The 27,962-nt window shown below is 46.8% G+C and overlaps 16 non-coding genes and 1 pseudogene across 16 annotated transcripts; all 17 read right to left on the bottom strand.

Moving 5' to 3' along the window:
• Positions 1–46, bottom strand: LOC142266286 (U2 spliceosomal RNA; annotated as a pseudogene; the record flags this gene model as incomplete).
• Positions 47–1,433: 1,387 nt separating this feature from the next.
• Positions 1,434–1,624, bottom strand: LOC142266273 (U2 spliceosomal RNA). The gene has a single exon (XR_012732389.1). It is a non-coding gene; the product is annotated as a U2 spliceosomal RNA (small nuclear RNA).
• Positions 1,625–3,011: 1,387 nt separating this feature from the next.
• Positions 3,012–3,202, bottom strand: LOC142266272 (U2 spliceosomal RNA). Its single transcript, XR_012732388.1, has one exon. It is a non-coding gene; the product is annotated as a U2 spliceosomal RNA (small nuclear RNA).
• A 1,387-nt stretch (positions 3,203–4,589) lies between these two features.
• Positions 4,590–4,780, bottom strand: LOC142266271 (U2 spliceosomal RNA). Its single transcript, XR_012732387.1, has one exon. It is a non-coding gene; the product is annotated as a U2 spliceosomal RNA (small nuclear RNA).
• A 1,387-nt stretch (positions 4,781–6,167) lies between these two features.
• Positions 6,168–6,358, bottom strand: LOC142266268 (U2 spliceosomal RNA). The gene has a single exon (XR_012732385.1). It is a non-coding gene; the product is annotated as a U2 spliceosomal RNA (small nuclear RNA).
• Positions 6,359–7,748: 1,390 nt separating this feature from the next.
• On the bottom strand, positions 7,749–7,939 carry LOC142266267 (U2 spliceosomal RNA). The gene has a single exon (XR_012732384.1). It is a non-coding gene; the product is annotated as a U2 spliceosomal RNA (small nuclear RNA).
• A 1,390-nt stretch (positions 7,940–9,329) lies between these two features.
• Positions 9,330–9,520, bottom strand: LOC142266266 (U2 spliceosomal RNA). The gene has a single exon (XR_012732383.1). It is a non-coding gene; the product is annotated as a U2 spliceosomal RNA (small nuclear RNA).
• Positions 9,521–10,910: 1,390 nt separating this feature from the next.
• On the bottom strand, positions 10,911–11,101 carry LOC142266265 (U2 spliceosomal RNA). Its single transcript, XR_012732382.1, has one exon. It is a non-coding gene; the product is annotated as a U2 spliceosomal RNA (small nuclear RNA).
• A 1,390-nt stretch (positions 11,102–12,491) lies between these two features.
• Positions 12,492–12,684, bottom strand: LOC142266276 (U2 spliceosomal RNA). Its single transcript, XR_012732391.1, has one exon. It is a non-coding gene; the product is annotated as a U2 spliceosomal RNA (small nuclear RNA).
• Positions 12,685–14,873: 2,189 nt separating this feature from the next.
• On the bottom strand, positions 14,874–15,064 carry LOC142266263 (U2 spliceosomal RNA). The gene has a single exon (XR_012732381.1). It is a non-coding gene; the product is annotated as a U2 spliceosomal RNA (small nuclear RNA).
• A 1,387-nt stretch (positions 15,065–16,451) lies between these two features.
• LOC142266262 (U2 spliceosomal RNA) lies at positions 16,452–16,642 on the bottom strand. Its single transcript, XR_012732380.1, has one exon. It is a non-coding gene; the product is annotated as a U2 spliceosomal RNA (small nuclear RNA).
• A 1,387-nt stretch (positions 16,643–18,029) lies between these two features.
• Positions 18,030–18,220, bottom strand: LOC142266261 (U2 spliceosomal RNA). Its single transcript, XR_012732379.1, has one exon. It is a non-coding gene; the product is annotated as a U2 spliceosomal RNA (small nuclear RNA).
• Positions 18,221–19,607: 1,387 nt separating this feature from the next.
• On the bottom strand, positions 19,608–19,798 carry LOC142266260 (U2 spliceosomal RNA). The gene has a single exon (XR_012732378.1). It is a non-coding gene; the product is annotated as a U2 spliceosomal RNA (small nuclear RNA).
• Positions 19,799–21,185: 1,387 nt separating this feature from the next.
• On the bottom strand, positions 21,186–21,378 carry LOC142266275 (U2 spliceosomal RNA). Its single transcript, XR_012732390.1, has one exon. It is a non-coding gene; the product is annotated as a U2 spliceosomal RNA (small nuclear RNA).
• A 2,189-nt stretch (positions 21,379–23,567) lies between these two features.
• On the bottom strand, positions 23,568–23,758 carry LOC142266259 (U2 spliceosomal RNA). Its single transcript, XR_012732377.1, has one exon. It is a non-coding gene; the product is annotated as a U2 spliceosomal RNA (small nuclear RNA).
• Positions 23,759–25,145: 1,387 nt separating this feature from the next.
• Positions 25,146–25,336, bottom strand: LOC142266257 (U2 spliceosomal RNA). Its single transcript, XR_012732376.1, has one exon. It is a non-coding gene; the product is annotated as a U2 spliceosomal RNA (small nuclear RNA).
• Positions 25,337–26,723: 1,387 nt separating this feature from the next.
• LOC142266255 (U2 spliceosomal RNA) lies at positions 26,724–26,914 on the bottom strand. The gene has a single exon (XR_012732374.1). It is a non-coding gene; the product is annotated as a U2 spliceosomal RNA (small nuclear RNA).
• Positions 26,915–27,962: the final 1,048 nt, after the last annotated feature.

The following is a 27,962-nucleotide window of genomic DNA, read 5'->3' as shown; positions in this document are numbered from 1 at the left end:
AGAACAGATACTACACTTGATCTTAGCCAAAAGGCCGAGAAGCGATAACCAGAATTGGTTTGGGCCTCGAGTGGCACCCTGGCCTATGCCGGACACATCTTAGGGAGAGAGAGCGAGAGGGAGACAAACCCACGCCTACACAAGACATTTTGTCACCCAAGCCAACCCTTGAAAAGGCTGCTTTGCAGAGCCAAAACAAGAAGAATGGTGCGTTTTGCAGCCGCCGCCCACTGCAATGAATCTGAATAACTCCTCCTTTAGGGCGCAAGCAACTCCCCTCCCCCTTGCAGTCTTTCCAATTCACGATACAAAAAGACGGACAGGACAGGTTGCCTGACTTTCCGTCACTGCCACCCTTTGCCATCCTTACCCGTAGAAAGCCCTTTCATCATCCCCAAACCCTAATCTTTTCCCTTTCCTTCCCAGCCCCCAAACCCTGCCCTCTGTACCTTTCTCACCACCCGCTTCCCTTCTCCTGTCATCCCCCTACCACCCGGGAAAAAAAGAGATTGCCCCCTCCTTCCACTAGCCCACCCTCCCACCCAAAGAACAACTTCTTCTGCGCAGCTTGTTTTCTAGGCAGCAGCGCTATTGTGATGTCATCGGGGGGCATTGTGACAAGCCGCCAGTGTTCCGTCTCTTCATGTTGTGCACAGTTCAAACGGAAAATACATCAACAGGCAGACTACAGAAAAGCTTACTATCAAAGGTTAGAGGGGGGCTTTCTCAGAGGGCTTTTTACAGTTTTTCTATTCCCAATTAGCCGTTTAAGTGTACTTATTGAAAGTAGTAATTCTTTCATAGGCCGCCCTTTCTTAGTATTTGACGTTCCTTATATTGCGGTATGAGGCTTCGCAGTAGGTTGCAAACATTCATCACCCATGACTGTCCCCAATTGAGCTCAGAAGCTCAATGTCTATCATGACCTCTCTTTTAGAATGTCCAAGAGCAAGCAAACTATTCCTCCAGGAGAGGGCGCCAACAGACTACTAAAGAGATCATCATTACTCAAAGAAAACCCCAAAAACCAATGCATGATAGGAATAAACAGGTAACTTTCTTTGGAGTGGAAGCGGAGAGATCGCACCAGATGCCAATTCTAGATGTTATCACACCTGTGGTCACTGCAGCAGCAGGTGAATCCACTTTGTCCAAAAGGGATCTATTCCATTCAATTGCAAATGATCTAGATAAGACAGAGAACTGCAGCACGGGGACATAGCCGAGTTGGTCAGGTTGAGTGGTGATGAGTTTGCTATTTGGATGAATAAAGAAAGTCAAAAGTGTGAAAGATAAAAAACAAAAGGAGGAAGTGTGAAAAGTGAATGGGCCAAATTGAGGTGCATATGAAGACGTTTGCTTTCTTCCAATTCATTAAATCGGGCTAATATGAATCAGGTGAATTGAGTTCTGCTTTTGGAAACTGGGTTAAGAAGGGGTGCACCGTTCCTGGAGGTACTGCAATACCAGGTCAATGCGTGGAGTGGACAGAGCAAGCTCTTTTTCCATCTCCCTGTTCTAAAAATCCATTTAATATATGGTCCCCAGATAGGGGACGTATCAGATATTAAACTGATAAGAACAGATACTACACTTGATCTTAGCCAAAAGGCCGAGAAGCGATAACCAGAATTGGTTTGGGCCTCGAGTGGCACCCTGGCCTATGCCGGACACATCTTAGGGAGAGAGAGCGAGAGGGAGACAAACCCACGCCTACACAAGACATTTTGTCACCCAAGCCAACCCTTGAAAAGGCTGCTTTGCAGAGCCAAAACAAGAAGAATGGTGCGTTTTGCAGCCGCCGCCCACTGCAATGAATCTGAATAACTCCTCCTTTAGGGCGCAAGCAACTCCCCTCCCCCTTGCAGTCTTTCCAATTCACGATACAAAAAGACGGACAGGACAGGTTGCCTGACTTTCCGTCACTGCCACCCTTTGCCATCCATACCCGTAGAAAGCCCTTTCATCATCCCCAAACCCTAATCTTTTCCCTTTCCTTCCCAGCCCCCAAACCCTGCCCTCTGTACCTTTCTCACCACCCGCTTCCCTTCTCCTGTCATCCCCCTACCACCCGGGAAAAAAAGAGATTGCCCCCTCCTTCCACTAGCCCACCCTCCCACCCAAAGAACAACTTCTTCTGCGCAGCTTGTTTTCTAGGCAGCAGCGCTATTGTGATGTCATCGGGGGGCATTGTGACAAGCCGCCAGTGTTCCGTCTCTTCATGTTGTGCACAGTTCAAACGGAAAATACATCAACAGGCAGACTACAGAAAAGCTTACTATCAAAGGTTAGAGGGGGGCTTTCTCAGAGGGCTTTTTACAGTTTTTCTATTCCCAATTAGCCGTTTAAGTGTACTTATTGAAAGTAGTAATTCTTTCATAGGCCGCCCTTTCTTAGTATTTGACGTTCCTTATATTGCGGTATGAGGCTTCGCAGTAGGTTGCAAACATTCATCACCCATGACTGTCCCCAATTGAGCTCAGAAGCTCAATGTCTATCATGACCTCTCTTTTAGAATGTCCAAGAGCAAGCAAACTATTCCTCCAGGAGAGGGCGCCAACAGACTACTAAAGAGATCATCATTACTCAAAGAAAACCCCAAAAACCAATGCATGATAGGAATAAACAGGTAACTTTCTTTGGAGTGGAAGCGGAGAGATCGCACCAGATGCCAATTCTAGATGTTATCACACCTGTGGTCACTGCAGCAGCAGGTGAATCCACTTTGTCCAAAAGGGATCTATTCCATTCAATTGCAAATGATCTAGATAAGACAGAGAACTGCAGCACGGGGACATAGCCGAGTTGGTCAGGTTGAGTGGTGATGAGTTTGCTATTTGGATGAATAAAGAAAGTCAAAAGTGTGAAAGATAAAAAACAAAAGGAGGAAGTGTGAAAAGTGAATGGGCCAAATTGAGGTGCATATGAAGACGTATGCTTTCTTCCAATTCATTAAATCGGGCTAATATGAATCAGGTGAATTGAGTTCTGCTTTTGGAAACTGGGTTAAGAAGGGGTGCACCGTTCCTGGAGGTACTGCAATACCAGGTCAATGCGTGGAGTGGACAGAGCAAGCTCTTTTTCCATCTCCCTGTTCTAAAAATCCATTTAATATATGGTCCCCAGATAGGGGACGTATCAGATATTAAACTGATAAGAACAGATACTACACTTGATCTTAGCCAAAAGGCCGAGAAGCGATAACCAGAATTGGTTTGGGCCTCGAGTGGCACCCTGGCCTATGCCGGACACATCTTAGGGAGAGAGAGCGAGAGGGAGACAAACCCACGCCTACACAAGACATTTTGTCACCCAAGCCAACCCTTGAAAAGGCTGCTTTGCAGAGCCAAAACAAGAAGAATGGTGCGTTTTGCAGCCGCCGCCCACTGCAATGAATCTGAATAACTCCTCCTTTAGGGCGCAAGCAACTCCCCTCCCCCTTGCAGTCTTTCCAATTCACGATACAAAAAGACGGACAGGACAGGTTGCCTGACTTTCCGTCACTGCCACCCTTTGCCATCCTTACCCGTAGAAAGCCCTTTCATCATCCCCAAACCCTAATCTTTTCCCTTTCCTTCCCAGCCCCCAAACCCTGCCCTCTGTACCTTTCTCACCACCCGCTTCCCTTCTCCTGTCATCCCCCTACCACCCGGGAAAAAAAGAGATTGCCCCCTCCTTCCACTAGCCCACCCTCCCACCCAAAGAACAACTTCTTCTGCGCAGCTTGTTTTCTAGGCAGCAGCGCTATTGTGATGTCATCGGGGGGCATTGTGACAAGCCGCCAGTGTTCCGTCTCTTCATGTTGTGCACAGTTCAAACGGAAAATACATCAACAGGCAGACTACAGAAAAGCTTACTATCAAAGGTTAGAGGGGGGCTTTCTCAGAGGGCTTTTTACAGTTTTTCTATTCCCAATTAGCCGTTTAAGTGTACTTATTGAAAGTAGTAATTCTTTCATAGGCCGCCCTTTCTTAGTATTTGACGTTCCTTATATTGCGGTATGAGGCTTCGCAGTAGGTTGCAAACATTCATCACCCATGACTGTCCCCAATTGAGCTCAGAAGCTCAATGTCTATCATGACCTCTCTTTTAGAATGTCCAAGAGCAAGCAAACTATTCCTCCAGGAGAGGGCGCCAACAGACTACTAAAGAGATCATCATTACTCAAAGAAAACCCCAAAAACCAATGCATGATAGGAATAAACAGGTAACTTTCTTTGGAGTGGAAGCGGAGAGATCGCACCAGATGCCAATTCTAGATGTTATCACACCTGTGGTCACTGCAGCAGCAGGTGAATCCACTTTGTCCAAAAGGGATCTATTCCATTCAATTGCAAATGATCTAGATAAGACAGAGAACTGCAGCACGGGGACATAGCCGAGTTGGTCAGGTTGAGTGGTGATGAGTTTGCTATTTGGATGAATAAAGAAAGTCAAAAGTGTGAAAGATAAAAAACAAAAGGAGGAAGTGTGAAAAGTGAATGGGCCAAATTGAGGTGCATATGAAGACGTATGCTTTCTTCCAATTCATTAAATCGGGCTAATATGAATCAGGTGAATTGAGTTCTGCTTTTGGAAACTGGGTTAAGAAGGGGTGCACCGTTCCTGGAGGTACTGCAATACCAGGTCAATGCGTGGAGTGGACAGAGCAAGCTCTTTTTCCATCTCCCTGTTCTAAAAATCCATTTAATATATGGTCCCCAGATAGGGGACGTATCAGATATTAAACTGATAAGAACAGATACTACACTTGATCTTAGCCAAAAGGCCGAGAAGCGATAACCAGAATTGGTTTGGGCCTCGAGTGGCACCCTGGCCTATGCCGGACACATCTTAGGGAGAGAGAGCGAGAGGGAGACAAACCCACGCCTACACAAGACATTTTGTCACCCAAGCCAACCCTTGAAAAGGCTGCTTTGCAGAGCCAAAACAAGAAGAATGGTGCGTTTTGCAGCCGCCGCCCACTGCAATGAATCTGAATAACTCCTCCTTTAGGGCGCAAGCAACTCCCCTCCCCCTTGCAGTCTTTCCAATTCACGATACAAAAAGACGGACAGGACAGGTTGCCTGACTTTCCGTCACTGCCACCCTTTGCCATCCTTACCCGTAGAAAGCCCTTTCATCATCCCCAAACCCTAATCTTTTCCCTTTCCTTCCCAGCCCCCAAACCCTGCCCTCTGTACCTTTCTCACCACCCGCTTCCCTTCTCCTGTCATCCCCCTACCACCCGGGAAAAAAAGAGATTGCCCCCTCCTTCCACTAGCCCACCCTCCCACCCAAAGAACAACTTCTTCTGCGCAGCTTGTTTTCTAGGCAGCAGCGCTATTGTGATGTCATCGGGGGGCATTGTGACAAGCCGCCAGTGTTCCGTCTCTTCATGTTGTGCACAGTTCAAACGGAAAATACATCAACAGGCAGACTACAGAAAAGCTTACTATCAAAGGTTAGAGGGGGGCTTTCTCAGAGGGCTTTTTACAGTTTTTCTATTCCCAATTAGCCGTTTAAGTGTACTTATTGAAAGTAGTAATTCTTTCATAGGCCGCCCTTTCTTAGTATTTGACGTTCCTTATATTGCGGTATGAGGCTTCGCAGTAGGTTGCAAACATTCATCACCCATGACTGTCCCCAATTGAGCTCAGAAGCTCAATGTCTATCATGACCTCTCTTTTAGAATGTCCAAGAGCAAGCAAACTATTCCTCCAGGAGAGGGCGCCAACAGACTACTAAAGAGATCATCATTACTCAAAGAAAACCCCAAAAACCAATGCATGATAGGAATAAACAGGTAACTTTCTTTGGAGTGGAAGCGGAGAGATCGCACCAGATGCCAATTCTAGATGTTATCACACCTGTGGTCACTGCAGCAGCAGGTGAATCCACTTTGTCCAAAAGGGATCTATTCCATTCAATTGCAAATGATCTAGATAAGACAGAGAACTGCAGCACGGGGACATAGCCGAGTTGGTCAGGTTGAGTGGTGATGAGTTTGCTATTTGGATGAATAAAGAAAGTCAAAAGTGTGAAAGATAAAAAACAAAAGGAGGAAGTGTGAAAAGTGAATGGGCCAAATTGAGGTGCATATGAAGACGTATGCTTTCTTCCAATTCATTAAATCGGGCTAATATGAATCAGGTGAATTGAGTTCTGCTTTTGGAAACTGGGTTAAGAAGGGGTGCACCGTTCCTGGAGGTACTGCAATACCAGGTCAATGCGTGGAGTGGACAGAGCAAGCTCTTTTTCCATCTCCCTGTTCTAAAAATCCATTTAATATATGGTCCCCAGATAGGGGACGTATCAGATATTAAACTGATAAGAACAGATACTACACTTGATCTTAGCCAAAAGGCCGAGAAGCGATAACCAGAATTGGTTTGGGCCTCGAGTGGCACCCTGGCCTATGCCGGACACATCTTAGGGAGAGAGAGCGAGAGGGAGACAAACCCACGCCTACACAAGACATTTTGTCACCCAAGCCAACCCTTGAAAAGGCTGCTTTGCAGAGCCAAAACAAGAAGAATGGTGCGTTTTGCAGCCGCCGCCCCCCACTGCAATGAATCTGAATAACTCCTCCTTTAGGGCGCAAGCAACTCCCCTCCCCCTTGCAGTCTTTCCAATTCACGATACAAAAAGACGGACAGGACAGGTTGCCTGACTTTCCGTCACTGCCACCCTTTGCCATCCTTACCCGTAGAAAGCCCTTTCATCATCCCCAAACCCTAATCTTTTCCCTTTCCTTCCCAGCCCCCAAACCCTGCCCTCTGTACCTTTCTCACCACCCGCTTCCCTTCTCCTGTCATCCCCCTACCACCCGGGAAAAAAAGAGATTGCCCCCTCCTTCCACTAGCCCACCCTCCCACCCAAAGAACAACTTCTTCTGCGCAGCTTGTTTTCTAGGCAGCAGCGCTATTGTGATGTCATCGGGGGGCATTGTGACAAGCCGCCAGTGTTCCGTCTCTTCATGTTGTGCACAGTTCAAACGGAAAATACATCAACAGGCAGACTACAGAAAAGCTTACTATCAAAGGTTAGAGGGGGGCTTTCTCAGAGGGCTTTTTACAGTTTTTCTATTCCCAATTAGCCGTTTAAGTGTACTTATTGAAAGTAGTAATTCTTTCATAGGCCGCCCTTTCTTAGTATTTGACGTTCCTTATATTGCGGTATGAGGCTTCGCAGTAGGTTGCAAACATTCATCACCCATGACTGTCCCCAATTGAGCTCAGAAGCTCAATGTCTATCATGACCTCTCTTTTAGAATGTCCAAGAGCAAGCAAACTATTCCTCCAGGAGAGGGCGCCAACAGACTACTAAAGAGATCATCATTACTCAAAGAAAACCCCAAAAACCAATGCATGATAGGAATAAACAGGTAACTTTCTTTGGAGTGGAAGCGGAGAGATCGCACCAGATGCCAATTCTAGATGTTATCACACCTGTGGTCACTGCAGCAGCAGGTGAATCCACTTTGTCCAAAAGGGATCTATTCCATTCAATTGCAAATGATCTAGATAAGACAGAGAACTGCAGCACGGGGACATAGCCGAGTTGGTCAGGTTGAGTGGTGATGAGTTTGCTATTTGGATGAATAAAGAAAGTCAAAAGTGTGAAAGATAAAAAACAAAAGGAGGAAGTGTGAAAAGTGAATGGGCCAAATTGAGGTGCATATGAAGACGTATGCTTTCTTCCAATTCATTAAATCGGGCTAATATGAATCAGGTGAATTGAGTTCTGCTTTTGGAAACTGGGTTAAGAAGGGGTGCACCGTTCCTGGAGGTACTGCAATACCAGGTCAATGCGTGGAGTGGACAGAGCAAGCTCTTTTTCCATCTCCCTGTTCTAAAAATCCATTTAATATATGGTCCCCAGATAGGGGACGTATCAGATATTAAACTGATAAGAACAGATACTACACTTGATCTTAGCCAAAAGGCCGAGAAGCGATAACCAGAATTGGTTTGGGCCTCGAGTGGCACCCTGGCCTATGCCGGACACATCTTAGGGAGAGAGAGCGAGAGGGAGACAAACCCACGCCTACACAAGACATTTTGTCACCCAAGCCAACCCTTGAAAAGGCTGCTTTGCAGAGCCAAAACAAGAAGAATGGTGCGTTTTGCAGCCGCCGCCCCCCACTGCAATGAATCTGAATAACTCCTCCTTTAGGGCGCAAGCAACTCCCCTCCCCCTTGCAGTCTTTCCAATTCACGATACAAAAAGACGGACAGGACAGGTTGCCTGACTTTCCGTCACTGCCACCCTTTGCCATCCTTACCCGTAGAAAGCCCTTTCATCATCCCCAAACCCTAATCTTTTCCCTTTCCTTCCCAGCCCCCAAACCCTGCCCTCTGTACCTTTCTCACCACCCGCTTCCCTTCTCCTGTCATCCCCCTACCACCCGGGAAAAAAAGAGATTGCCCCCTCCTTCCACTAGCCCACCCTCCCACCCAAAGAACAACTTCTTCTGCGCAGCTTGTTTTCTAGGCAGCAGCGCTATTGTGATGTCATCGGGGGGCATTGTGACAAGCCGCCAGTGTTCCGTCTCTTCATGTTGTGCACAGTTCAAACGGAAAATACATCAACAGGCAGACTACAGAAAAGCTTACTATCAAAGGTTAGAGGGGGGCTTTCTCAGAGGGCTTTTTACAGTTTTTCTATTCCCAATTAGCCGTTTAAGTGTACTTATTGAAAGTAGTAATTCTTTCATAGGCCGCCCTTTCTTAGTATTTGACGTTCCTTATATTGCGGTATGAGGCTTCGCAGTAGGTTGCAAACATTCATCACCCATGACTGTCCCCAATTGAGCTCAGAAGCTCAATGTCTATCATGACCTCTCTTTTAGAATGTCCAAGAGCAAGCAAACTATTCCTCCAGGAGAGGGCGCCAACAGACTACTAAAGAGATCATCATTACTCAAAGAAAACCCCAAAAACCAATGCATGATAGGAATAAACAGGTAACTTTCTTTGGAGTGGAAGCGGAGAGATCGCACCAGATGCCAATTCTAGATGTTATCACACCTGTGGTCACTGCAGCAGCAGGTGAATCCACTTTGTCCAAAAGGGATCTATTCCATTCAATTGCAAATGATCTAGATAAGACAGAGAACTGCAGCACGGGGACATAGCCGAGTTGGTCAGGTTGAGTGGTGATGAGTTTGCTATTTGGATGAATAAAGAAAGTCAAAAGTGTGAAAGATAAAAAACAAAAGGAGGAAGTGTGAAAAGTGAATGGGCCAAATTGAGGTGCATATGAAGACGTATGCTTTCTTCCAATTCATTAAATCGGGCTAATATGAATCAGGTGAATTGAGTTCTGCTTTTGGAAACTGGGTTAAGAAGGGGTGCACCGTTCCTGGAGGTACTGCAATACCAGGTCAATGCGTGGAGTGGACAGAGCAAGCTCTTTTTCCATCTCCCTGTTCTAAAAATCCATTTAATATATGGTCCCCAGATAGGGGACGTATCAGATATTAAACTGATAAGAACAGATACTACACTTGATCTTAGCCAAAAGGCCGAGAAGCGATAACCAGAATTGGTTTGGGCCTCGAGTGGCACCCTGGCCTATGCCGGACACATCTTAGGGAGAGAGAGCGAGAGGGAGACAAACCCACGCCTACACAAGACATTTTGTCACCCAAGCCAACCCTTGAAAAGGCTGCTTTGCAGAGCCAAAACAAGAAGAATGGTGCGTTTTGCAGCCGCCGCCCCCCACTGCAATGAATCTGAATAACTCCTCCTTTAGGGCGCAAGCAACTCCCCTCCCCCTTGCAGTCTTTCCAATTCACGATACAAAAAGACGGACAGGACAGGTTGCCTGACTTTCCGTCACTGCCACCCTTTGCCATCCTTACCCGTAGAAAGCCCTTTCATCATCCCCAAACCCTAATCTTTTCCCTTTCCTTCCCAGCCCCCAAACCCTGCCCTCTGTACCTTTCTCACCACCCGCTTCCCTTCTCCTGTCATCCCCCTACCACCCGGGAAAAAAAGAGATTGCCCCCTCCTTCCACTAGCCCACCCTCCCACCCAAAGAACAACTTCTTCTGCGCAGCTTGTTTTCTAGGCAGCAGCGCTATTGTGATGTCATCGGGGGGCATTGTGACAAGCCGCCAGTGTTCCGTCTCTTCATGTTGTGCACAGTTCAAACGGAAAATACATCAACAGGCAGACTACAGAAAAGCTTACTATCAAAGGTTAGAGGGGGGCTTTCTCAGAGGGCTTTTTACAGTTTTTCTATTCCCAATTAGCCGTTTAAGTGTACTTATTGAAAGTAGTAATTCTTTCATAGGCCGCCCTTTCTTAGTATTTGACGTTCCTTATATTGCGGTATGAGGCTTCGCAGTAGGTTGCAAACATTCATCACCCATGACTGTCCCCAATTGAGCTCAGAAGCTCAATGTCTATCATGACCTCTCTTTTAGAATGTCCAAGAGCAAGCAAACTATTCCTCCAGGAGAGGGCGCCAACAGACTACTAAAGAGATCATCATTACTCAAAGAAAACCCCAAAAACCAATGCATGATAGGAATAAACAGGTAACTTTCTTTGGAGTGGAAGCGGAGAGATCGCACCAGATGCCAATTCTAGATGTTATCACACCTGTGGTCACTGCAGCAGCAGGTGAATCCACTTTGTCCAAAAGGGATCTATTCCATTCAATTGCAAATGATCTAGATAAGACAGAGAACTGCAGCACGGGGACATAGCCGAGTTGGTCAGGTTGAGTGGTGATGAGTTTGCTATTTGGATGAATAAAGAAAGTCAAAAGTGTGAAAGATAAAAAACAAAAGGAGGAAGTGTGAAAAGTGAATGGGCCAAATTGAGGTGCATATGAAGACGTATGCTTTCTTCCAATTCATTAAATCGGGCTAATATGAATCAGGTGAATTGAGTTCTGCTTTTGGAAACTGGGTTAAGAAGGGGTGCACCGTTCCTGGAGGTACTGCAATACCAGGTCAATGCGTGGAGTGGACAGAGCAAGCTCTTTTTCCATCTCCCTGTTCTAAAAATCCATTTAATATATGGTCCCCAGATAGGGGACGTATCAGATATTAAACTGATAAGAACAGATACTACACTTGATCTTAGCCAAAAGGCCGAGAAGCGATAACCAGAATTGGTTTGGGCCTCGAGTGGCACCCTGGCCTATGCCGGACACATCTTAGGGAGAGAGAGCGAGAGGGAGACAAACCCACGCCTACACAAGACATTTTGTCACCCAAGCCAACCCTTGAAAAGGCTGCTTTGCAGAGCCAAAACAAGAAGAATGGTGCGTTTTGCAGCCGCCGCCCCCCACTGCAATGAATCTGAATAACTCCTCCTTTAGGGCGCAAGCAACTCCCCTCCCCCTTGCAGTCTTTCCAATTCACGATACAAAAAGACGGACAGGACAGGTTGCCTGACTTTCCGTCACTGCCACCCTTTGCCATCCTTACCCGTAGAAAGCCCTTTCATCATCCCCAAACCCTAATCTTTTCCCTTTCCTTCCCAGCCCCCAAACCCTGCCCTCTGTACCTTTCTCACCACCCGCTTCCCTTCTCCTGTCATCCCCCTACCACCCGGGAAAAAAAGAGATTGCCCCCTCCTTCCACTAGCCCACCCTCCCACCCAAAGAACAACTTCTTCTGCGCAGCTTGTTTTCTAGGCAGCAGCGCTATTGTGATGTCATCGGGGGGCATTGTGACAAGCCGCCAGTGTTCCGTCTCTTCATGTTGTGCACAGTTCAAACGGAAAATACATCAACAGGCAGACTACAGAAAAGCTTACTATCAAAGGTTAGAGGGGGGCTTTCTCAGAGGGCTTTTTACAGTTTTTCTATTCCCAATTAGCCGTTTAAGTGTACTTATTGAAAGTAGTAATTCTTTCATAGGCCGCCCTTTCTTAGTATTTGACGTTCCTTATATTGCGGTATGAGGCTTCGCAGTAGGTTGCAAACATTCATCACCCATGACTGTCCCCAATTGAGCTCAGAAGCTCAATGTCTATCATGACCTCTCTTTTAGAATGTCCAAGAGCAAGCAAACTATTCCTCCAGGAGAGGGCGCCAACAGACTACTAAAGAGATCATCATTACTCAAAGAAAACCCCAAAAACCAATGCATGATAGGAATAAACAGGTAACTTTCTTTGGAGTGGAAGCGGAGAGATCGCACCAGATGCCAATTCTAGATGTTATCACACCTGTGGTCACTGCAGCAGCAGGTGAATCCACTTTGTCCAAAAGGGATCTATTCCATTCAATTGCAAATGATCTAGATAAGACAGAGAACTGCAGCACGGGGACATAGCCGAGTTGGTCAGGTTGAGTGGTGATGAGTTTGCTATTTGGATGAATAAAGAAAGTCAAAAGTGTGAAAGATAAAAAACAAAAGGAGGAAGTGTGAAAAGTGAATGGGCCAAATTGAGGTGCATATGAAGACGTATGCTTTCTTCCAATTCATTAAATCGGGCTAATATGAATCAGGTGAATTGAGTTCTGCTTTTGGAAACTGGGTTAAGAAGGGGTGCACCGTTCCTGGAGGTACTGCAATACCAGGTCAATGCGTGGAGTGGACAGAGCAAGCTCTTTTTCCATCTCCCTGTTCTAAAAATCCATTTAATATATGGTCCCCAGATAGGGGACGTATCAGATATTAAACTGATAAGAACAGATTTTTGATTTAATGAAGCTTTCCAAAGCACCACAAAAAATGCATGACCGAAGTCACACCAAAAACAGTGCAAAGGCTAGGATTCGTGTGGATCCCACCGTGAGGAGAGGGTCCCCAAAAATCAACCCCGTCCCTCCGAGCCAGAAGGCCACAGCAAGGGTCAGGGATCTTCGGTGCTCCCCCAAGCCGAAGCCTGGTTGAGCCTTGTCGTTGCTCCCAGCGTCCACCCAGGCATCTTACCCAAGTGGAGTAGAGAGCTACTAGTTGTTGGTTTCGCAGCCGAAACTGCCCGGACCGTCAACCGGTGTTGGTTTCTCAGCCCAAGGCTAACCGGACCTCCAACCGGGTGTTGGTTTCTCAGCCGAAGCTGACCCAGACCTCCAACCGGGTGTTGGTTTCTCAGCCGAAGCTGACCCGGACCTCCAACCAGGTGTTAGTTTCTCAGCCCAAAGCTGACCAGACCTCCAACCGGGATTATAAAAATTTCCCTTCCTAGCCAGAAGGCCGGGATAGGGTAATATGCTCAAAAAGTATGAAAAGGCAAGGTACGGTGTGCTACAGAGCCCAAGGCTTGCCGGGGTCCCAAGCCAGCAAGCTCAGACTCACTCCAGGGTCGTCAGTCCTGGGGCACGTTGTACCATAGCCCCCCATCCTTACTCAGTCTAATAGCCTCGATCCTGGTAGGGCCATGTTTTCCACTAGATGAATATACTATCCACCCGGAGTACTAGCAAGCGCAACCTTCCAGTGTGCATTGTATCATTGTACTAAGGTGGCCTGGAGCTTAAACCACCTTTTCGAACAACACTACACTTGATCTTAGCCAAAAGGCCGAGAAGCGATAACCAGAATTGGTTTGGGCCTCGAGTGGCACCCTGGCCTATGCCGGACACATCTTAGGGAGAGAGAGCGAGAGGGAGACAAACCCACGCCTACACAAGACATTTTGTCACCCAAGCCAACCCTTGAAAAGGCTGCTTTGCAGAGCCAAAACAAGAAGAATGGTGCGTTTTGCAGCCGCCGCCCACTGCAATGAATCTGAATAACTCCTCCTTTAGGGCGCAAGCAACTCCCCTCCCCCTTGCAGTCTTTCCAATTCACGATACAAAAAGACGGACAGGACAGGTTGCCTGACTTTCCGTCACTGCCACCCTTTGCCATCCTTACCCGTAGAAAGCCCTTTCATCATCCCCAAACCCTAATCTTTTCCCTTTCCTTCCCAGCCCCCAAACCCTGCCCTCTGTACCTTTCTCACCACCCGCTTCCCTTCTCCTGTCATCCCCCTACCACCCGGGAAAAAAAGAGATTGCCCCCTCCTTCCACTAGCCCACCCTCCCACCCAAAGAACAACTTCTTCTGCGCAGCTTGTTTTCTAGGCAGCAGCGCTATTGTGATGTCATCGGGGGGCATTGTGACAAGCCGCCAGTGTTCCGTCTCTTCATGTTGTGCACAGTTCAAACGGAAAATACATCAACAGGCAGACTACAGAAAAGCTTACTATCAAAGGTTAGAGGGGGGCTTTCTCAGAGGGCTTTTTACAGTTTTTCTATTCCCAATTAGCCGTTTAAGTGTACTTATTGAAAGTAGTAATTCTTTCATAGGCCGCCCTTTCTTAGTATTTGACGTTCCTTATATTGCGGTATGAGGCTTCGCAGTAGGTTGCAAACATTCATCACCCATGACTGTCCCCAATTGAGCTCAGAAGCTCAATGTCTATCATGACCTCTCTTTTAGAATGTCCAAGAGCAAGCAAACTATTCCTCCAGGAGAGGGCGCCAACAGACTACTAAAGAGATCATCATTACTCAAAGAAAACCCCAAAAACCAATGCATGATAGGAATAAACAGGTAACTTTCTTTGGAGTGGAAGCGGAGAGATCGCACCAGATGCCAATTCTAGATGTTATCACACCTGTGGTCACTGCAGCAGCAGGTGAATCCACTTTGTCCAAAAGGGATCTATTCCATTCAATTGCAAATGATCTAGATAAGACAGAGAACTGCAGCACGGGGACATAGCCGAGTTGGTCAGGTTGAGTGGTGATGAGTTTGCTATTTGGATGAATAAAGAAAGTCAAAAGTGTGAAAGATAAAAAACAAAAGGAGGAAGTGTGAAAAGTGAATGGGCCAAATTGAGGTGCATATGAAGACGTATGCTTTCTTCCAATTCATTAAATCGGGCTAATATGAATCAGGTGAATTGAGTTCTGCTTTTGGAAACTGGGTTAAGAAGGGGTGCACCGTTCCTGGAGGTACTGCAATACCAGGTCAATGCGTGGAGTGGACAGAGCAAGCTCTTTTTCCATCTCCCTGTTCTAAAAATCCATTTAATATATGGTCCCCAGATAGGGGACGTATCAGATATTAAACTGATAAGAACAGATACTACACTTGATCTTAGCCAAAAGGCCGAGAAGCGATAACCAGAATTGGTTTGGGCCTCGAGTGGCACCCTGGCCTATGCCGGACACATCTTAGGGAGAGAGAGCGAGAGGGAGACAAACCCACGCCTACACAAGACATTTTGTCACCCAAGCCAACCCTTGAAAAGGCTGCTTTGCAGAGCCAAAACAAGAAGAATGGTGCGTTTTGCAGCCGCCGCCCACTGCAATGAATCTGAATAACTCCTCCTTTAGGGCGCAAGCAACTCCCCTCCCCCTTGCAGTCTTTCCAATTCACGATACAAAAAGACGGACAGGACAGGTTGCCTGACTTTCCGTCACTGCCACCCTTTGCCATCCTTACCCGTAGAAAGCCCTTTCATCATCCCCAAACCCTAATCTTTTCCCTTTCCTTCCCAGCCCCCAAACCCTGCCCTCTGTACCTTTCTCACCACCCGCTTCCCTTCTCCTGTCATCCCCCTACCACCCGGGAAAAAAAGAGATTGCCCCCTCCTTCCACTAGCCCACCCTCCCACCCAAAGAACAACTTCTTCTGCGCAGCTTGTTTTCTAGGCAGCAGCGCTATTGTGATGTCATCGGGGGGCATTGTGACAAGCCGCCAGTGTTCCGTCTCTTCATGTTGTGCACAGTTCAAACGGAAAATACATCAACAGGCAGACTACAGAAAAGCTTACTATCAAAGGTTAGAGGGGGGCTTTCTCAGAGGGCTTTTTACAGTTTTTCTATTCCCAATTAGCCGTTTAAGTGTACTTATTGAAAGTAGTAATTCTTTCATAGGCCGCCCTTTCTTAGTATTTGACGTTCCTTATATTGCGGTATGAGGCTTCGCAGTAGGTTGCAAACATTCATCACCCATGACTGTCCCCAATTGAGCTCAGAAGCTCAATGTCTATCATGACCTCTCTTTTAGAATGTCCAAGAGCAAGCAAACTATTCCTCCAGGAGAGGGCGCCAACAGACTACTAAAGAGATCATCATTACTCAAAGAAAACCCCAAAAACCAATGCATGATAGGAATAAACAGGTAACTTTCTTTGGAGTGGAAGCGGAGAGATCGCACCAGATGCCAATTCTAGATGTTATCACACCTGTGGTCACTGCAGCAGCAGGTGAATCCACTTTGTCCAAAAGGGATCTATTCCATTCAATTGCAAATGATCTAGATAAGACAGAGAACTGCAGCACGGGGACATAGCCGAGTTGGTCAGGTTGAGTGGTGATGAGTTTGCTATTTGGATGAATAAAGAAAGTCAAAAGTGTGAAAGATAAAAAACAAAAGGAGGAAGTGTGAAAAGTGAATGGGCCAAATTGAGGTGCATATGAAGACGTATGCTTTCTTCCAATTCATTAAATCGGGCTAATATGAATCAGGTGAATTGAGTTCTGCTTTTGGAAACTGGGTTAAGAAGGGGTGCACCGTTCCTGGAGGTACTGCAATACCAGGTCAATGCGTGGAGTGGACAGAGCAAGCTCTTTTTCCATCTCCCTGTTCTAAAAATCCATTTAATATATGGTCCCCAGATAGGGGACGTATCAGATATTAAACTGATAAGAACAGATACTACACTTGATCTTAGCCAAAAGGCCGAGAAGCGATAACCAGAATTGGTTTGGGCCTCGAGTGGCACCCTGGCCTATGCCGGACACATCTTAGGGAGAGAGAGCGAGAGGGAGACAAACCCACGCCTACACAAGACATTTTGTCACCCAAGCCAACCCTTGAAAAGGCTGCTTTGCAGAGCCAAAACAAGAAGAATGGTGCGTTTTGCAGCCGCCGCCCACTGCAATGAATCTGAATAACTCCTCCTTTAGGGCGCAAGCAACTCCCCTCCCCCTTGCAGTCTTTCCAATTCACGATACAAAAAGACGGACAGGACAGGTTGCCTGACTTTCCGTCACTGCCACCCTTTGCCATCCTTACCCGTAGAAAGCCCTTTCATCATCCCCAAACCCTAATCTTTTCCCTTTCCTTCCCAGCCCCCAAACCCTGCCCTCTGTACCTTTCTCACCACCCGCTTCCCTTCTCCTGTCATCCCCCTACCACCCGGGAAAAAAAGAGATTGCCCCCTCCTTCCACTAGCCCACCCTCCCACCCAAAGAACAACTTCTTCTGCGCAGCTTGTTTTCTAGGCAGCAGCGCTATTGTGATGTCATCGGGGGGCATTGTGACAAGCCGCCAGTGTTCCGTCTCTTCATGTTGTGCACAGTTCAAACGGAAAATACATCAACAGGCAGACTACAGAAAAGCTTACTATCAAAGGTTAGAGGGGGGCTTTCTCAGAGGGCTTTTTACAGTTTTTCTATTCCCAATTAGCCGTTTAAGTGTACTTATTGAAAGTAGTAATTCTTTCATAGGCCGCCCTTTCTTAGTATTTGACGTTCCTTATATTGCGGTATGAGGCTTCGCAGTAGGTTGCAAACATTCATCACCCATGACTGTCCCCAATTGAGCTCAGAAGCTCAATGTCTATCATGACCTCTCTTTTAGAATGTCCAAGAGCAAGCAAACTATTCCTCCAGGAGAGGGCGCCAACAGACTACTAAAGAGATCATCATTACTCAAAGAAAACCCCAAAAACCAATGCATGATAGGAATAAACAGGTAACTTTCTTTGGAGTGGAAGCGGAGAGATCGCACCAGATGCCAATTCTAGATGTTATCACACCTGTGGTCACTGCAGCAGCAGGTGAATCCACTTTGTCCAAAAGGGATCTATTCCATTCAATTGCAAATGATCTAGATAAGACAGAGAACTGCAGCACGGGGACATAGCCGAGTTGGTCAGGTTGAGTGGTGATGAGTTTGCTATTTGGATGAATAAAGAAAGTCAAAAGTGTGAAAGATAAAAAACAAAAGGAGGAAGTGTGAAAAGTGAATGGGCCAAATTGAGGTGCATATGAAGACGTATGCTTTCTTCCAATTCATTAAATCGGGCTAATATGAATCAGGTGAATTGAGTTCTGCTTTTGGAAACTGGGTTAAGAAGGGGTGCACCGTTCCTGGAGGTACTGCAATACCAGGTCAATGCGTGGAGTGGACAGAGCAAGCTCTTTTTCCATCTCCCTGTTCTAAAAATCCATTTAATATATGGTCCCCAGATAGGGGACGTATCAGATATTAAACTGATAAGAACAGATACTACACTTGATCTTAGCCAAAAGGCCGAGAAGCGATAACCAGAATTGGTTTGGGCCTCGAGTGGCACCCTGGCCTATGCCGGACACATCTTAGGGAGAGAGAGCGAGAGGGAGACAAACCCACGCCTACACAAGACATTTTGTCACCCAAGCCAACCCTTGAAAAGGCTGCTTTGCAGAGCCAAAACAAGAAGAATGGTGCGTTTTGCAGCCGCCGCCCACTGCAATGAATCTGAATAACTCCTCCTTTAGGGCGCAAGCAACTCCCCTCCCCCTTGCAGTCTTTCCAATTCACGATACAAAAAGACGGACAGGACAGGTTGCCTGACTTTCCGTCACTGCCACCCTTTGCCATCCTTACCCGTAGAAAGCCCTTTCATCATCCCCAAACCCTAATCTTTTCCCTTTCCTTCCCAGCCCCCAAACCCTGCCCTCTGTACCTTTCTCACCACCCGCTTCCCTTCTCCTGTCATCCCCCTACCACCCGGGAAAAAAAGAGATTGCCCCCTCCTTCCACTAGCCCACCCTCCCACCCAAAGAACAACTTCTTCTGCGCAGCTTGTTTTCTAGGCAGCAGCGCTATTGTGATGTCATCGGGGGGCATTGTGACAAGCCGCCAGTGTTCCGTCTCTTCATGTTGTGCACAGTTCAAACGGAAAATACATCAACAGGCAGACTACAGAAAAGCTTACTATCAAAGGTTAGAGGGGGGCTTTCTCAGAGGGCTTTTTACAGTTTTTCTATTCCCAATTAGCCGTTTAAGTGTACTTATTGAAAGTAGTAATTCTTTCATAGGCCGCCCTTTCTTAGTATTTGACGTTCCTTATATTGCGGTATGAGGCTTCGCAGTAGGTTGCAAACATTCATCACCCATGACTGTCCCCAATTGAGCTCAGAAGCTCAATGTCTATCATGACCTCTCTTTTAGAATGTCCAAGAGCAAGCAAACTATTCCTCCAGGAGAGGGCGCCAACAGACTACTAAAGAGATCATCATTACTCAAAGAAAACCCCAAAAACCAATGCATGATAGGAATAAACAGGTAACTTTCTTTGGAGTGGAAGCGGAGAGATCGCACCAGATGCCAATTCTAGATGTTATCACACCTGTGGTCACTGCAGCAGCAGGTGAATCCACTTTGTCCAAAAGGGATCTATTCCATTCAATTGCAAATGATCTAGATAAGACAGAGAACTGCAGCACGGGGACATAGCCGAGTTGGTCAGGTTGAGTGGTGATGAGTTTGCTATTTGGATGAATAAAGAAAGTCAAAAGTGTGAAAGATAAAAAACAAAAGGAGGAAGTGTGAAAAGTGAATGGGCCAAATTGAGGTGCATATGAAGACGTATGCTTTCTTCCAATTCATTAAATCGGGCTAATATGAATCAGGTGAATTGAGTTCTGCTTTTGGAAACTGGGTTAAGAAGGGGTGCACCGTTCCTGGAGGTACTGCAATACCAGGTCAATGCGTGGAGTGGACAGAGCAAGCTCTTTTTCCATCTCCCTGTTCTAAAAATCCATTTAATATATGGTCCCCAGATAGGGGACGTATCAGATATTAAACTGATAAGAACAGATACTACACTTGATCTTAGCCAAAAGGCCGAGAAGCGATAACCAGAATTGGTTTGGGCCTCGAGTGGCACCCTGGCCTATGCCGGACACATCTTAGGGAGAGAGAGCGAGAGGGAGACAAACCCACGCCTACACAAGACATTTTGTCACCCAAGCCAACCCTTGAAAAGGCTGCTTTGCAGAGCCAAAACAAGAAGAATGGTGCGTTTTGCAGCCGCCGCCCACTGCAATGAATCTGAATAACTCCTCCTTTAGGGCGCAAGCAACTCCCCTCCCCCTTGCAGTCTTTCCAATTCACGATACAAAAAGACGGACAGGACAGGTTGCCTGACTTTCCGTCACTGCCACCCTTTGCCATCCTTACCCGTAGAAAGCCCTTTCATCATCCCCAAACCCTAATCTTTTCCCTTTCCTTCCCAGCCCCCAAACCCTGCCCTCTGTACCTTTCTCACCACCCGCTTCCCTTCTCCTGTCATCCCCCTACCACCCGGGAAAAAAAGAGATTGCCCCCTCCTTCCACTAGCCCACCCTCCCACCCAAAGAACAACTTCTTCTGCGCAGCTTGTTTTCTAGGCAGCAGCGCTATTGTGATGTCATCGGGGGGCATTGTGACAAGCCGCCAGTGTTCCGTCTCTTCATGTTGTGCACAGTTCAAACGGAAAATACATCAACAGGCAGACTACAGAAAAGCTTACTATCAAAGGTTAGAGGGGGGCTTTCTCAGAGGGCTTTTTACAGTTTTTCTATTCCCAATTAGCCGTTTAAGTGTACTTATTGAAAGTAGTAATTCTTTCATAGGCCGCCCTTTCTTAGTATTTGACGTTCCTTATATTGCGGTATGAGGCTTCGCAGTAGGTTGCAAACATTCATCACCCATGACTGTCCCCAATTGAGCTCAGAAGCTCAATGTCTATCATGACCTCTCTTTTAGAATGTCCAAGAGCAAGCAAACTATTCCTCCAGGAGAGGGCGCCAACAGACTACTAAAGAGATCATCATTACTCAAAGAAAACCCCAAAAACCAATGCATGATAGGAATAAACAGGTAACTTTCTTTGGAGTGGAAGCGGAGAGATCGCACCAGATGCCAATTCTAGATGTTATCACACCTGTGGTCACTGCAGCAGCAGGTGAATCCACTTTGTCCAAAAGGGATCTATTCCATTCAATTGCAAATGATCTAGATAAGACAGAGAACTGCAGCACGGGGACATAGCCGAGTTGGTCAGGTTGAGTGGTGATGAGTTTGCTATTTGGATGAATAAAGAAAGTCAAAAGTGTGAAAGATAAAAAACAAAAGGAGGAAGTGTGAAAAGTGAATGGGCCAAATTGAGGTGCATATGAAGACGTATGCTTTCTTCCAATTCATTAAATCGGGCTAATATGAATCAGGTGAATTGAGTTCTGCTTTTGGAAACTGGGTTAAGAAGGGGTGCACCGTTCCTGGAGGTACTGCAATACCAGGTCAATGCGTGGAGTGGACAGAGCAAGCTCTTTTTCCATCTCCCTGTTCTAAAAATCCATTTAATATATGGTCCCCAGATAGGGGACGTATCAGATATTAAACTGATAAGAACAGATTTTTGATTTAATGAAGCTTTCCAAAGCACCACAAAAAATGCATGACCGAAGTCACACCAAAAACAGTGCAAAGGCTAGGATTCGTGTGGACCCCACCGTGAGGAGAGGGTCCCCAAAAATCAACCCCGTCCCTCCGAGCCAGAAGGCCACAGCAAGGGTCAGGGATCTTCGGTGCTCCCCCAAGCCGAAGCCTGGTTGAGCCTTGTTGTTGCTCCCAGCGTCCACCCAGGCATCTTACCCAAGTGGAGTAGAGAGCTACTAGTTGTTGGTTTCGCAGCCGAAACTGCCCGGACCGTCAACCGGTGTTGGTTTCTCAGCCCAAGGCTAACCGGACCTCCAACCGGGTGTTGGTTTCTCAGCCGAAGCTGACCCAGACCTCCAACCGGGTGTTGGTTTCTCAGCCGAAGCTGACCCGGACCTCCAACCGGGTGTTAGTTTCTCAGCCCAAAGCTGACCAGACCTCCGACCGGGATTATAAAAATTTCCCTTCCTAGCCAGAAGGCCAGGATAGGGTAATATGCTCAAAAAGTATGAAAAGGCAAGGTACGGTGTGCTACAGAGCCCAAGGCTTGCCGGGGTCCCAAGCCAGCAAGCTCAGACTCACTCCAGGGTCGTCAGTCCTGGGGCACGTTGTACCATAGCCCCCCACCCTTACTCAGTCTAATAGCCTCGATCCTGGTAGGGCCATGTTTTCCTCTTGATGAATATACTATCCACCCAGAGTACTAGCAAGCGCAACCTTCCAGTGTGCATTGTATCATTGTACTAAGGTGGCCTGGAGCTTAAACCACCTCTTCGAACAACACTACACTTGATCTTAGCCAAAAGGCCGAGAAGCGATAACCAGAATTGGTTTGGGCCTCGAGTGGCACCCTGGCCTATGCCGGACACATCTTAGGGAGAGAGAGCGAGAGGGAGACAAACCCACGCCTACACAAGACATTTTGTCACCCAAGCCAACCCTTGAAAAGGCTGCTTTGCAGAGCCAAAACAAGAAGAATGGTGCGTTTTGCAGCCGCCGCCCACTGCAATGAATCTGAATAACTCCTCCTTTAGGGCGCAAGCAACTCCCCTCCCCCTTGCAGTCTTTCCAATTCACGATACAAAAAGACGGACAGGACAGGTTGCCTGACTTTCCGTCACTGCCACCCTTTGCCATCCTTACCCGTAGAAAGCCCTTTCATCATCCCCAAACCCTAATCTTTTCCCTTTCCTTCCCAGCCCCCAAACCCTGCCCTCTGTACCTTTCTCACCACCCGCTTCCCTTCTCCTGTCATCCCCCTACCACCCGGGAAAAAAAGAGATTGCCCCCTCCTTCCACTAGCCCACCCTCCCACCCAAAGAACAACTTCTTCTGCGCAGCTTGTTTTCTAGGCAGCAGCGCTATTGTGATGTCATCGGGGGGCATTGTGACAAGCCGCCAGTGTTCCGTCTCTTCATGTTGTGCACAGTTCAAACGGAAAATACATCAACAGGCAGACTACAGAAAAGCTTACTATCAAAGGTTAGAGGGGGGCTTTCTCAGAGGGCTTTTTACAGTTTTTCTATTCCCAATTAGCCGTTTAAGTGTACTTATTGAAAGTAGTAATTCTTTCATAGGCCGCCCTTTCTTAGTATTTGACGTTCCTTATATTGCGGTATGAGGCTTCGCAGTAGGTTGCAAACATTCATCACCCATGACTGTCCCCAATTGAGCTCAGAAGCTCAATGTCTATCATGACCTCTCTTTTAGAATGTCCAAGAGCAAGCAAACTATTCCTCCAGGAGAGGGCGCCAACAGACTACTAAAGAGATCATCATTACTCAAAGAAAACCCCAAAAACCAATGCATGATAGGAATAAACAGGTAACTTTCTTTGGAGTGGAAGCGGAGAGATCGCACCAGATGCCAATTCTAGATGTTATCACACCTGTGGTCACTGCAGCAGCAGGTGAATCCACTTTGTCCAAAAGGGATCTATTCCATTCAATTGCAAATGATCTAGATAAGACAGAGAACTGCAGCACGGGGACATAGCCGAGTTGGTCAGGTTGAGTGGTGATGAGTTTGCTATTTGGATGAATAAAGAAAGTCAAAAGTGTGAAAGATAAAAAACAAAAGGAGGAAGTGTGAAAAGTGAATGGGCCAAATTGAGGTGCATATGAAGACGTATGCTTTCTTCCAATTCATTAAATCGGGCTAATATGAATCAGGTGAATTGAGTTCTGCTTTTGGAAACTGGGTTAAGAAGGGGTGCACCGTTCCTGGAGGTACTGCAATACCAGGTCAATGCGTGGAGTGGACAGAGCAAGCTCTTTTTCCATCTCCCTGTTCTAAAAATCCATTTAATATATGGTCCCCAGATAGGGGACGTATCAGATATTAAACTGATAAGAACAGATACTACACTTGATCTTAGCCAAAAGGCCGAGAAGCGATAACCAGAATTGGTTTGGGCCTCGAGTGGCACCCTGGCCTATGCCGGACACATCTTAGGGAGAGAGAGCGAGAGGGAGACAAACCCACGCCTACACAAGACATTTTGTCACCCAAGCCAACCCTTGAAAAGGCTGCTTTGCAGAGCCAAAACAAGAAGAATGGTGCGTTTTGCAGCCGCCGCCCACTGCAATGAATCTGAATAACTCCTCCTTTAGGGCGCAAGCAACTCCCCTCCCCCTTGCAGTCTTTCCAATTCACGATACAAAAAGACGGACAGGACAGGTTGCCTGACTTTCCGTCACTGCCACCCTTTGCCATCCTTACCCGTAGAAAGCCCTTTCATCATCCCCAAACCCTAATCTTTTCCCTTTCCTTCCCAGCCCCCAAACCCTGCCCTCTGTACCTTTCTCACCACCCGCTTCCCTTCTCCTGTCATCCCCCTACCACCCGGGAAAAAAAGAGATTGCCCCCTCCTTCCACTAGCCCACCCTCCCACCCAAAGAACAACTTCTTCTGCGCAGCTTGTTTTCTAGGCAGCAGCGCTATTGTGATGTCATCGGGGGGCATTGTGACAAGCCGCCAGTGTTCCGTCTCTTCATGTTGTGCACAGTTCAAACGGAAAATACATCAACAGGCAGACTACAGAAAAGCTTACTATCAAAGGTTAGAGGGGGGCTTTCTCAGAGGGCTTTTTACAGTTTTTCTATTCCCAATTAGCCGTTTAAGTGTACTTATTGAAAGTAGTAATTCTTTCATAGGCCGCCCTTTCTTAGTATTTGACGTTCCTTATATTGCGGTATGAGGCTTCGCAGTAGGTTGCAAACATTCATCACCCATGACTGTCCCCAATTGAGCTCAGAAGCTCAATGTCTATCATGACCTCTCTTTTAGAATGTCCAAGAGCAAGCAAACTATTCCTCCAGGAGAGGGCGCCAACAGACTACTAAAGAGATCATCATTACTCAAAGAAAACCCCAAAAACCAATGCATGATAGGAATAAACAGGTAACTTTCTTTGGAGTGGAAGCGGAGAGATCGCACCAGATGCCAATTCTAGATGTTATCACACCTGTGGTCACTGCAGCAGCAGGTGAATCCACTTTGTCCAAAAGGGATCTATTCCATTCAATTGCAAATGATCTAGATAAGACAGAGAACTGCAGCACGGGGACATAGCCGAGTTGGTCAGGTTGAGTGGTGATGAGTTTGCTATTTGGATGAATAAAGAAAGTCAAAAGTGTGAAAGATAAAAAACAAAAGGAGGAAGTGTGAAAAGTGAATGGGCCAAATTGAGGTGCATATGAAGACGTATGCTTTCTTCCAATTCATTAAATCGGGCTAATATGAATCAGGTGAATTGAGTTCTGCTTTTGGAAACTGGGTTAAGAAGGGGTGCACCGTTCCTGGAGGTACTGCAATACCAGGTCAATGCGTGGAGTGGACAGAGCAAGCTCTTTTTCCATCTCCCTGTTCTAAAAATCCATTTAATATATGGTCCCCAGATAGGGGACGTATCAGATATTAAACTGATAAGAACAGATACTACACTTGATCTTAGCCAAAAGGCCGAGAAGCGATAACCAGAATTGGTTTGGGCCTCGAGTGGCACCCTGGCCTATGCCGGACACATCTTAGGGAGAGAGAGCGAGAGGGAGACAAACCCACGCCTACACAAGACATTTTGTCACCCAAGCCAACCCTTGAAAAGGCTGCTTTGCAGAGCCAAAACAAGAAGAATGGTGCGTTTTGCAGCCGCCGCCCACTGCAATGAATCTGAATAACTCCTCCTTTAGGGCGCAAGCAACTCCCCTCCCCCTTGCAGTCTTTCCAATTCACGATACAAAAAGACGGACAGGACAGGTTGCCTGACTTTCCGTCACTGCCACCCTTTGCCATCCTTACCCGTAGAAAGCCCTTTCATCATCCCCAAACCCTAATCTTTTCCCTTTCCTTCCCAGCCCCCAAACCCTGCCCTCTGTACCTTTCTCACCACCCGCTTCCCTTCTCCTGTCATCCCCCTACCACCCGGGAAAAAAAGAGATTGCCCCCTCCTTCCACTAGCCCACCCTCCCACCCAAAGAACAACTTCTTCTGCGCAGCTTGTTTTCTAGGCAGCAGCGCTATTGTGATGTCATCGGGGGGCATTGTGACAAGCCGCCAGTGTTCCGTCTCTTCATGTTGTGCACAGTTCAAACGGAAAATACATCAACAGGCAGACTACAGAAAAGCTTACTATCAAAGGTTAGAGGGGGGCTTTCTCAGAGGGCTTTTTACAGTTTTTCTATTCCCAATTAGCCGTTTAAGTGTACTTATTGAAAGTAGTAATTCTTTCATAGGCCGCCCTTTCTTAGTATTTGACGTTCCTTATATTGCGGTATGAGGCTTCGCAGTAGGTTGCAAACATTCATCACCCATGACTGTCCCCAATTGAGCTCAGAAGCTCAATGTCTATCATGACCTCTCTTTTAGAATGTCCAAGAGCAAGCAAACTATTCCTCCAGGAGAGGGCGCCAACAGACTACTAAAGAGATCATCATTACTCAAAGAAAACCCCAAAAACCAATGCATGATAGGAATAAACAGGTAACTTTCTTTGGAGTGGAAGCGGAGAGATCGCACCAGATGCCAATTCTAGATGTTATCACACCTGTGGTCACTGCAGCAGCAGGTGAATCCACTTTGTCCAAAAGGGATCTATTCCATTCAATTGCAAATGATCTAGATAAGACAGAGAACTGCAGCACGGGGACATAGCCGAGTTGGTCAGGTTGAGTGGTGATGAGTTTGCTATTTGGATGAATAAAGAAAGTCAAAAGTGTGAAAGATAAAAAACAAAAGGAGGAAGTGTGAAAAGTGAATGGGCCAAATTGAGGTGCATATGAAGACGTATGCTTTCTTCCAATTCATTAAATCGGGCTAATATGAATCAGGTGAATTGAGTTCTGCTTTTGGAAACTGGGTTAAGAAGGGGTGCACCGTTCCTGGAGGTACTGCAATACCAGGTCAATGCGTGGAGTGGACAGAGCAAGCTCTTTTTCCATCTCCCTGTTCTAAAAATCCATTTAATATATGGTCCCCAGATAGGGGACGTATCAGATATTAAACTGATAAGAACAGATACTACACTTGATCTTAGCCAAAAGGCCGAGAAGCGATAACCAGAATTGGTTTGGGCCTCGAGTGGCACCCTGGCCTATGCCGGACACATCTTAGGGAGAGAGAGCGAGAGGGAGACAAACCCACGCCTACACAAGACATTTTGTCACCCAAGCCAACCCTTGAAAAGGCTGCTTTGCAGAGCCAAAACAAGAAGAATGGTGCGTTTTGCAGCCGCCGCCCACTGCAATGAATCTGAATAACTCCTCCTTTAGGGCGCAAGCAACTCCCCTCCCCCTTGCAGTCTTTCCAATTCACGATACAAAAAGACGGACAGGACAGGTTGCCTGACTTTCCGTCACTGCCACCCTTTGCCATCCTTACCCGTAGAAAGCCCTTTCATCATCCCCAAACCCTAATCTTTTCCCTTTCCTTCCCAGCCCCCAAACCCTGCCCTCTGTACCTTTCTCACCACCCGCTTCCCTTCTCCTGTCATCCCCCTACCACCCGGGAAAAAAAGAGATTGCCCCCTCCTTCCACTAGCCCACCCTCCCACCCAAAGAACAACTTCTTCTGCGCAGCTTGTTTTCTAGGCAGCAGCGCTATTGTGATGTCATCGGGGGGCATTGTGACAAGCCGCCAGTGTTCCGTCTCTTCATGTTGTGCACAGTTCAAACGGAAAATACATCAACAGGCAGACTACAGAAAAGCTTACTATCAAAGGTTAGAGGGGGGCTTTCTCAGAGGGCTTTTTACAGTTTTTCTATTCCCAATTAGCCGTTTAAGTGTACTTATTGAAAGTAGTAATTCTTTCATAGGCCGCCCTTTCTTAGTATTTGACGTTCCTTATATTGCGGTATGAGGCTTCGCAGTAGGTTGCAAACATTCATCACCCATGACTGTCCCCAATTGAGCTCAGAAGCTCAATGTCTATCATGACCTCTCTTTTAGAATGTCCAAGAGCAAGCAAACTATTCCTCCAGGAGAGGGCGCCAACAGACTACTAAAGAGATCATCATTACTCAAAGAAAACCCCAAAAACCAATGCATGATAGGAATAAACAGGTAACTTTCTTTGGAGTGGAAGCGGAGAGATCGCACCAGATGC

Source organism: Anomaloglossus baeobatrachus, unplaced genomic scaffold, assembly GCF_048569485.1.
Source record: "Anomaloglossus baeobatrachus isolate aAnoBae1 unplaced genomic scaffold, aAnoBae1.hap1 Scaffold_2840, whole genome shotgun sequence".
NCBI classification, from domain to species: Eukaryota; Metazoa; Chordata; class Amphibia; order Anura; family Aromobatidae; genus Anomaloglossus; species Anomaloglossus baeobatrachus.
Note: the sequence above shows the minus strand (reverse complement) of the source record. Positions and strands in the feature narration are given on the sequence as shown.